Source organism: Saccopteryx bilineata, chromosome 4 (genome assembly GCF_036850765.1).
Source record: "Saccopteryx bilineata isolate mSacBil1 chromosome 4, mSacBil1_pri_phased_curated, whole genome shotgun sequence".
Taxonomy (NCBI): domain Eukaryota; kingdom Metazoa; phylum Chordata; class Mammalia; order Chiroptera; family Emballonuridae; genus Saccopteryx; species Saccopteryx bilineata.
This window is the reverse complement of record NC_089493.1, coordinates 164,194,205-164,204,653: the sequence shown is the minus strand read 5'-3', so window position 1 is coordinate 164,204,653 and position 10,449 is coordinate 164,194,205. Positions and strand designations below refer to the sequence as shown.

Here is a 10,449-nt window from a genome sequence, read left to right as displayed (position 1 = left end):
TTTTTGTATTTTTCTGAAGCTGGAAACGGGGAGAGACAGACAGACTTCCGCATGCGCCCGACCGGGATCCACCCAGCATGCCCACCAGGGGCGACGCTCTGCCCACCAGGGGGCGATGCTCTGCCCTCCGGGGTGTCGCTCTGCCGCGACCAGAGCCAATCTAGCACCTGGGGCAGAGCCCAAGGAGCCATCCCCAGCGCCCGGGCCATCTTTGCTCCAATGGAGCCTTGGCTGCAGGAGAGGAAGAGAGAGAGGAAGGAGGGGGCGGGGTGGAGAAGCAAATGGGCGCTTCTCCTGTGTGCCCTAGCCGGAAATCAAACCCGGGTCCCCCGTACGCCAGGCCGACGCTCTACCACTGAGCCAACCGGCCAGGGTCATATCCTTTTCTTAAGGCACACTTCCTACAGATTTATTGGTGGGAGAAACTATAAATGCCCTGTTCTCCCCTGAAAGTGTGAATATAAATATGAAATTTGAAAGAATATTATTGGAAGCTGACTTATATGATCATTTTCCTAATACAGCAATACAGTAACAAAAGTCTGTTTTGAGACATGCTTTTCATATCTTATTGGTTAAAGTGCTTCAACCAGAAAAAGGCAAAGGTGAGAAGGCCATCCATAAATACTTCTGTTCCTTAGCTAGGGCAAACTTGAATAATTTAAGTAAAAAAAAAAAAAGAAAATAATGGTTTAAGCTTTCATACTGTAATTGCAAACATCTGGCAACACCTGCTACTCCTTCAACTAACCTATTCTTACTTGGCAATTTTTTAAAAAAGTTTCATCTATGAAATGTTTGTTGAACCTTGCTATCAACACAGACTGGAAACCAAAAGTACAGTCCAAACACACTGTATTCAGTCACCTTAAGAGCCATTTTGAAGGGGAGGGGTGCAAATGGGTTGGGGGTGGGAAGAAAATACTATTATACTGGGGCCTGGGGGGAGATGGTTAACAAAGTGCAGTGTACAGGAAATTTTGTTATTAAAATTGTGTATACTGGAAAAAGTGAATGTCTTTTTTTTTTTTTTTAGTTTTCCTTGGTAACATATCAATTTTGACATGTTTAACCTGAAAAATCATTTGTGACAGATAAAGAAACAAGAAACCTTAAATGAACAGTTGTTTCGCACTATGTACTCTATAATGCCAAATGTACCAGTTGTAAAAAAAAAAAAAAAATGGACCAGTTGAAAAAAGGGCAGTTACCATCACTTGACTTCATTCAGAGAAGGGCAAAACGAGGCTAGGCAGAAAATAAAGGTAAGGGGGCAAAGGGGAGCTAACTAAAAAGCTAGCATGCCAATAAACAACAGGCACGCAGGAAGAAGCTGCTCTGTCACAAGTCTGACCAGTGGACAAACAAGCTGTCCATGGAGCCCACAGGGCTGAGGGCTGGCCGCTGTTCCTCAACCTCCTTAACAGTACACACTGCCACAGCCTGGGGCTCCGTAAAGGCATTCAATGCCTATACCCAGCAAACAGCAAGGTGGCCTCTACCTTGGGGGTCCAATGGGTTACATCCCAGCAGCACCCTGCACAACACTCCTGAGAAGAAATACTATAGGTGCTAAACATGCTGTTACCTTGAGGATCCCGACATGACCTCCTCTACCCTAGACGCCAGGCCACTAAGTATGATTAGGGGAAAGGAAGGCAAGATTTTTAACTAGAGTCCCTCAAATGGCAAAGGTAAATATCTCCAGGACAGGATGCTATGCCTGAGCAACAGTGTGGGCAGAAACTGCCCTAGCCTTAAGTAGTTGACTGTCAGGAGTCTGCCTACTTGTCAGGATGCACTTGCTGCTTCTCCAGGTCTAGAGCACTGCAGAAGGACCAGACAGGTGGGAAGAAACAAGGCTATCCCCTTCCCCATCACCAAGGGATAAGGGAATCAGAGAGGATAAGAGAGCTCTTGCACCAAAAATCTCAGCAGTAACTAGAGGAGAAGCAGGAAGCACAGCACAAAATTTTACTGTCCAACTATCCAGTATTCACCAGAGGGCACAGGTGATGGTGTTTTCAAATTGTACAAAAGAACAAATTCCTATACTTTATAGAGTTAAAAGGAGAGCTTATTAACATAATTCTCGTACATTTAACCTTGAAAATCCCATGTAAACCTACATCTGATTTCTTTATCAGTTATTTTAATTAGTTTTGCCTGTATGCCACAGCCTTCTCAGGTTCCCACTCAAATTTATAATAGATTTCTTCAAGGTCTGTTTAAAGAGATATTTTTTTCTTTAAATATATCTAACCAGCTGGGTACTCAAGTCTCCTTCAGAGAGACAAAATGTACTACAAATTGTCTTTCACAAAGAAAGAAGGGAAAAAGAGGTGAAAAGCATAGCTAATCTAAGTATCTTTTCTTAGCATGAGTTCCTCCTCATTAACCAATGTTTTGGGAACATTCCTGACAGACAGATGTTGAGCTTCCCTTCCCCTATCCAAAGAAGACATTAATGAGCAAGAAATCTCCACAGGCAAGTACTGTGAGGCATCCTATCTCACAAAACCCACAAACTAAATGTGGCATCCCTTTATACATGGAGGCCCAAGAGCAAAGCCTAGCCCATGGCCTCCAACTCAGGACCTCCTGCTGGAAACCCCACATGAAGGAGCATCTGATAGCAGGGGCCAATAGCTCCATTATCACCCAAAGAAAGAAGGCTCTTCCCATACTTTGGTACTAAAATTTAAAACTGCAGCCCAAGATAATTCCCAAGGCTTTTTTGTAACTTTCATCAAGAAACTTTACCAAGAACTACCCATTCAAAATTTGTGCCCAGTGCATAAGAATATACACACACAACCTCCAGGTTGCATTTTCTGGAAAATCATCAGACAGATACTCTATAGCCATTTATATTAGCCCAACGAAAAAGTTTCTCTTGTGATAAACCATTTCCTAGTGCCTAGCTGGCAAATACATAGAGGGCAACTGCTCAACTGCTAAGCCCCTGAAAACAACATATCATTTATATTTAACATTTGTCTACAAAGCCATGTAAACTTAGCAAAATACATTCATAAGTAAAGAATGGTTAAAATAAGAATGTAAAAAGATCAAAAGCAGGGATTCTTAGCTCTAACGGTCCAGGATATGATTCACAGGATATTAGAACCTCTAGAAAGTACAGCCTGACCAGGCGGTGGCACAGTGGAGATAGTGTTGACTGGGATGCAGAGGACCCAAGGTTCGAAATCCTGAGGTCACCGGCTTGAGCATGGGCTCATCTAGCTTGAGTGAGGGCTCACCAGCTTGAGGATACAGTCCTTGGCTTGAGTGTGGGATCATAGACATGACCCATGGTCACTGGCTTGAGCTCACTCACTCTGTTGTAGCCCCCTGGTCAAGGCACATATGAGAAAGCAATCAATGAACAACTAAAAAGCCACAACAAAGAATTGATGCTTCTCATCTCTTTCTCTTCCTGTCTGTTCCTTCTCTCTATCACCAAAAAAAAAAAAAAAAAGTATAATACAAACACTGTGTGAGTCTAGAAATTTCACCAGATTCTAAGGGTTTTGATAACACAAATAAAAGCCCTAGCAGAGCCCTGGCCAATTAGCTCAGTCAGTTAAAAGCGTAAGAGCGTCATCCTCAAACAACAAGATTGCAGGTTCAATCCCCGGTCAGCACACACACAGGAAGCAACCAAAAATGAAAGGCTGCGCAGAACAACAAAATGAATGTGTCCATTCCCCCTCCCCTCTCTCTCCCTTGTCTCTGTCTTTCTAGAAAAACCAGTAAAATTAAGTTCTAGCCAGATAGCTCAGTCAGTTGGAATGTCATCCTGGAACCCTAGCAGAACAATAACTAGTTATTTCTAGTATACACTAATTTGGCCTTGATCTTCCTGGTGGCCAAGGCAAAGAACAAAACCAACAGCTTTCATCTGATCCAAGAAGCAAACTGGTTTATTGGGGGGGGGGGGGGGGGATGACGCTTCTTTTGTAGACTAAAGGAAACACACTAGTTCATTTGGGGGAAGAGACACTTAAGTGCAGAAGTCCATGAATTATTTATAAAACAGAGCCAGCTACAGGAACAATAAGGAAACATGTCAGTCAGGATCTCCTAGGAGGTTTCAAAGAACAGACAGATTTGCACTTCATGTCAACCCTTCAAAAAGCTACGTGTAAGAAATCTAACACACCATGTTGCATGCTTGGTTGTGATCTAACCTCTGTGATGATCCAAAGCTATAACCTATAAAGTCAGCAAGAATGAACATGCACCTACTTAGAGCAGTTCACATTTCCTCCTTATCACATCCCTGGGACCCAAACTACAGTGTTCCATCACATAAGGGACATGCAGTAAATGCCTCTTCTATTACATTACAGATCTAGACTAGAAATACAATTTAAAACTTTAAAATGTTCTACTACATCATGAACACAGAGAAGTAAATTTCATGCATCATCTCTAGTGCTGGTGATAATCATAAATGTGCTCTGTGGGAAAGACTCTATAAGATGATAACTAATTTCCTAAATAGGAACACATTAAAAAAGATAAAGCATTCATAATCTGAATAGCTGTCAGAATTTTAACTGTCTCTTTAAAATTTAACACATTCCACAGAGTATTAGATAAACCATCTGCCGCCTGATCTGTGGTGGCACAGTAGATAACACATCAACCTGGAATGCTGAGGTTGTGGGTTCAAAACCCCAGGCTTGCCGGGTCAAGGCACATACAGGAAGCAACTACTATGAGTTGATGTATCCTGCTTCTCCCTCCTTCTCTCTCTCCTCTAAAAATCAATAAATAAAATGTGGAAATAAAACAAACAAAGAAAAACCACCTATTATTTCAACAGGAACACACAGTGATTAAGAGTCTTGCAACCTCACTGTTCCTTGGACCTCTCATTCCTAACAGGAAATTAATAGCAGTAACAACAAAAGAGGCATTTAATATGTCAAGTCCTGAACACTTGCTGACATAAACATTCAATAAGTATTTGTTCCTTTTATTTTATTTTTTTGTATTTTTCTGAAGTGAGAAGCAAGGAGGCAGAGAGGCAGACTCCCACATGCGCCCGACCGGGATCCATCCGGCATGCTCACTAGGGGGTGATGCTCTGCCCATCTGGGGCATTGCTCCATTGCAACCTGAGCCATTCTAGCGCCTGAGGCTGAAGACATGGAGCCGTCCTCAGCGCCCAGGAAACTTTGCTCCAATGGAGCCTTGGCTGCAGGAAGGGAAGAGAAAGATAGAGAGGAAGGAGAGAGGGAAGGGTGGAGAGGCAGATGGGCGTCTCTCCTGTGTGCCTTGGCCGGGAATCAAACCCGGGACTTCCATACACTGGGCCAATGCTCTACCACTGAGCCAATGAGCCAGGGCCAAATGTTTGTTCTTTTAATAACAATATGTGTAGAATTAGATGTGACAGATTCATTACATAGAGAATGTAATCCCATTCAAGACATGTTAGACCTCTGTATTGTTCCCCCAAACTCTCTACTTTCTAGTCTTACTCCCCTCACTAAGTTAATGTATAGTCTCTAAAGACCAATAATTACTGAGAGCTTTTTTTTAAATTTTTATTTTATTTATTCATTTTAGAGAGGAGAGGAGAGAGAGAGGGAGAGGGAGAGAGAGAGAGAGAGAGAGACAGAGAGAGAGGAGAGCGAGACGGGGGGAGGAGCTGGAAGCATCAACTCCCATATGTGCCTTGACCAGGCAAGCCCAGGGTTTCGAACCGGCGACCTCAGCATTTCCAGGTCAACGCTTTATCCACTGCACCACCACAGGTCAGGCCTAATTACTGAGAGCTTTTAATAAGCCAATGGCTTGGATATACTTTTTATATTTAATATTATATAAACCTGACCACATTATCTCACAGTCAAATATCATGCTTTATAAAATGTATTATAATATTAGGCATGACATTTCTCTGGCTTGGCTTTATGAATCAAAACTAAATTTCAAAAGTTTAAAATCCCTAATTCTAAAATTCCTTCTGGGTAATGTAGTCCCTTAAAATCAAGTAATGTCTCTTTTCCTTGTTCAATAAAAGTATATAGGACAACATATACTATTATAAAAAATAAATACTATTTTTCAAAAGAAATCGTCTCATTGATATCACAGCTTCTGACAATTTTATTTTAGAACAAAATATATGACTGAGAATTAAGGATCACTATGATGGCCTGACCGGGCGGCGGAACAGTGGATAGAGAATCAGACTGGGACGTGGAAGACCCAGGTTCAAAACCCTGAGGTTGCCAGCTTGAGCACGGGCTCATTCAGCTTGAGCACAGGGTCAATGGCTTGAGCGTGGAATCATAGACATGGACCCCAAGGTCACTGGCTTGAGCCCGAAGGTCGCTGGCTTGAGCCCAAGGTCACTGGCTTGAACAAGGAGTCACTCGCTCTGCAAGAGCCCCCTGGTCAAGGCACATATGAGAAAGCAATCAATGAACAACTAAAAGAGCCACAATGAAGAATTGATGCTTCTCATCTCTCTCCATTGTTGCCTGTCTGTCCCTATCTGTCCCTCTGTCTGTCAAAAAAGAGGATCACTATGATGTTCTTTCTTTGCTTAGAAAAAATGTACTTCAAGTCTACCATGTCTAATTTAGGAAGCAGCCCGTCCAATTGTGACCAATCTGGTTCCTAAGTAAATCTGCCACAATTACTGAGGGGTATGAGTAGGGAAGATTGAGAATTTAAAAACACAAAGATAACCCATCGGTCCACTGCACACAGGAGGCTATATTTTGTGGTTGCTGGATAGTGATCCTCCATTATTATCAAAACCTCTATTAAATACAAACCTTGCTCAGAATTAAACTATCTGAATGAATACACACATTGAGCTTTATCAGAACCTGCAGATCATATGGCCTAGACTTTTCAAATTAAGAATTCTTTCTTGGTATTGTCTTTCCAAGATCATGATCCAGTTTATTCAACAAGGAAAATCACTTTATTCCCTCCTTCATCCACAACTTTCTCCTCTTTCTTATATCTTTTCATCCTGGGCTTGTCCTCATACCTTATTTACCAATACATGAACACGCTTTTCACATACCCGCTTCTTCTCATGACTCCCAAAATAGCAAACATAATCACCCTACTAAATAAAAACCACTCAAGGCCCTGGCCAGTTGGCTCAGTGGTAGAGCGTTGGCCTGGCGTGCAGGAGTCCCGGGTTCGATTCCCGGCCAGGGCACACAGGAGAAGCGCCCATCTGCTTCTCTACCCCTCCCCCTCTCCTTCCTCTCTGTCTCTCTCTTCCCCTCCCGCAGCCAAGGCTCCATTGGAGCAAAAGTTGGCCCGGGCGCTGAGGATGGCTCTGTGGCCTCTGCCTCAGGCGCTAGGATGGCTCTGGTTGCAACAGAGCAATGCCCCAGATGGGCAGAGCATCGGCCCCTGGTGGGTGTGCCGGGTGGATCCCGGTCGGGTGCCTGCAGGAGTCTGTCTGACTGCCTCCCATTTCCAACTTCAGAAAAATACAAAACAAAATAATAATAATAATAAAATAAAAACCATTCAATCATTCAGTTGCAGTTTATCCACTGCTGAGTTACCTTCTATGAAATATCTCTAATTTAAAAAATACTCAACTCCACAAAACTGAATGTAAGCTGCAAGCTGAACCATACAAATTAGGAAATACTACTAGAAACACAATCACTCATCTGCATTGTCTTCTCAGTCTACCGTTCCCTTTGTATAGATTCAAGTATCAAATAATGTTTATTCTCTTTGCTTTTACTTTCAAAAGACCAGAAATACAAGTCATTTACAAATAACATCCTGCCTGACTTGTGGCGGCACAGTGATAGAGTGTTGACCTGGAATGCTGAGGTCGCTGGTTAAAATCCCCAGGCTTGCCTGGTCAAGGCACACAGGAGATGCAACTACTGTGAGTCAATGCTTCCTGCTCCTCCCGGTCTCTCTTCTCTAAAATCAATAAGTAAAATCTTAAAAAAAAAAAAAAAACCTTTTGCTTTTAATAATTAGCACTCATTCCAGCTCTCTGACCAAATAAAATCCTAACACCCTTCAAATCCTTAATATAAATAGTTATTTTCCTGGTTTTATTTGGGGGTTAGAAAACTGCCTTGTGGCATAGAGGACATGGGAATAGAAGACATGATTGTGAAAATCTCAGAAATGTCAATACAATCAACAGTTCAAATGCTATAGAAATGTTTACCTGAAACCTATGTATTTTCATTGATTGTCACCCCATACATTTAATTTTCTTTAAAAAAAAAAAAAAGAAGAAGAAGTCTGAGGTAATGACAAGCAGTAACCCTTATCACTGATTTATTTATTATTATTTTTTTTTTTTTGTATTTTTTTCTGAAGCTGGAAACGGGGAGAGACAGTCAGTCAGACTCCCGCATGCGCCCGACCGGGATCCACCCGGCACGCCCACCAGGGGCAACGCTCTGCCCACCAGGGGGCGATGCTCTGCCCCTCCGGGGCGTCGCTCTGCGGCGACCAGAGCCACTCTAGCGCCTGGGGCAGAGGCCAAGGAGCCATCCCCAGCGCCCGGGCCATCTTTGCTCCAATGGAGCCTCAGCTGCAGGAGGGGAAGAGAGAGACAGAGAGGAAGGAGGGGGGTGGGGGTGGAGAAGCAAATGGGCGCTTCTCCTATGTGCCCTGGCCGGGAATCGAACCCGGGTCCCCCGCACGCCAGGCCGACGCTCTACCGCTGAGCCAACCGGCCAGGGCCCTTATCACTGATTTAAAATTTCATACTAGTTTGGTCAGCATTCTATAGAACTGACCACAAAAACACCAACCTTTCACGTGAAAGTATGTTCTGCAACAGCTTTTGCTCCACATTAAGGAAGACACTATCATCATTACAAGACCTGCATGTGGCACACACAAAGAACTGAGTTCAGAAGTGACACTGACAGTACTACTTTTTTCTGATCAACCTCTCTCTCTAACTTTCCCTTGAAATTCACCAGGAGAAAATAATGGCAGTGAGAAAGAAAGGAAAAAGAATCTGCTGCCCTCAGCACATTCCTGCAGGTATCTGGGACAGTGCCACACTACCCCCTCTCCCTCTTTTCTCCTAACAATCCCTTTAGGCCAGTGTGTGCAAAATTCCTCTCTGACGCTTGCACCATCTTCCCACAACTAGAACCCATTTTATTACTGTGTTAAAACTGCCAGTCTAAAATTTATCTACTACTCTATATGACAACCTAATAGCAGATGCTCAGGAATTTTCTTTCTTTTGATACAGCATTCCTGAAATGTCAGAAACATTACAGTGCATAAACGATATCTTCATCCAGACACCCAAATTGTACTCACTTAGAATGAGATGTGAGATGAATTACAGATAGAATATGAACAACTGGACAAAGTGTAGAAGGGTTTACTTAATCCAGTTGACATTCCTACCAAATATATCACCACCGATTATTACAAAATTATTGAAGGTCCCTTCCTTCCTTCCTTCCCTTTCTCCCTCCCTTCTCTTTTTGAGAATGAGACAGAAAAGGGAGTGACAGAGGATGTTCAAGCTAGTGACCTTGGGCCAGCAATCTTCGGGATCAAGCTGTAGACAGACTGATCATGTCAATGATCAGTCATGGGATCATGTCAATGATCCCTCCTTCAAGCCAACAACCCCATGCTCAAGCCAATGACCTTGGGATTTCGAAAAGGCGACATCAACACTGAGTTGTCACTCTTCACTGTGCCACAGTCAGTCAGGCTAAACAGGTGTTTCTGTTAAAAACACAAATCTACTGGCTCCCTAAAACAATAGTCAGTATTCTAAAGATCTCACCATTAAAGTATTTTATGTTAAATCCCTCAGTTTAAACTGGGAAGCAGGGAAAAGCCCCTCTTTATTCTGATGTTATTAATTAGCATTTAAACAAACTGAATTTCAAGACTCTGCTATCAACTGAGATTAAGCACAATAAGGATGGCACAAATTGTGAAGGGAAGGATGGGAAAGATTAAGATTCAGTTTTTACCATGTTAAAGTTGAAATGTTTGTTAGCCATTCAAGTAGAGATGACCATTCCAAGGTAAAAATCTAAGCTGGAAATAGAAATTTTGAAGTCAGTGTTAGTGAATACAAATATTTAAAGTTATGAGACTGAATGAGATCACCGAGGAAATGAGGGTAGATGGAGAAGAAACTCCAGAACCACACCTCCCTCCTACACCAGCTTTGAGGAATCACTCAAATGGCAGCCAACAAAATAAGGGAGGGATTTTTAAGGTCAGTATCCCCTCAACATCAAGAGGACTTAAGCAAAACATGTTCTATCAGAAAACTAATGAGTAGGCCAACTTAATTCACCAAAATAACCTGAAACATTACATATCAAAGGAATTATTACCAATTAAGGGTCTGCACACATAACTTGAACCAATCCTTCATCACATTTCTGAGTATGTTCTCCATGTCAAGTAGGTGCTGGAGACAACCTT

The 10,449-nt window shown here is 42.6% G+C and overlaps 1 protein-coding gene across 2 annotated transcripts in view; it reads right to left on the bottom strand.

Moving 5' to 3' along the window:
* CTNNA1 (catenin alpha 1) overlaps nucleotides 1-10,449 on the bottom strand; it is a 236,885-nt gene that overhangs the window by 91,977 nt on the left and 134,459 nt on the right. The gene's annotated exons all lie outside the window — the stretch shown is intronic.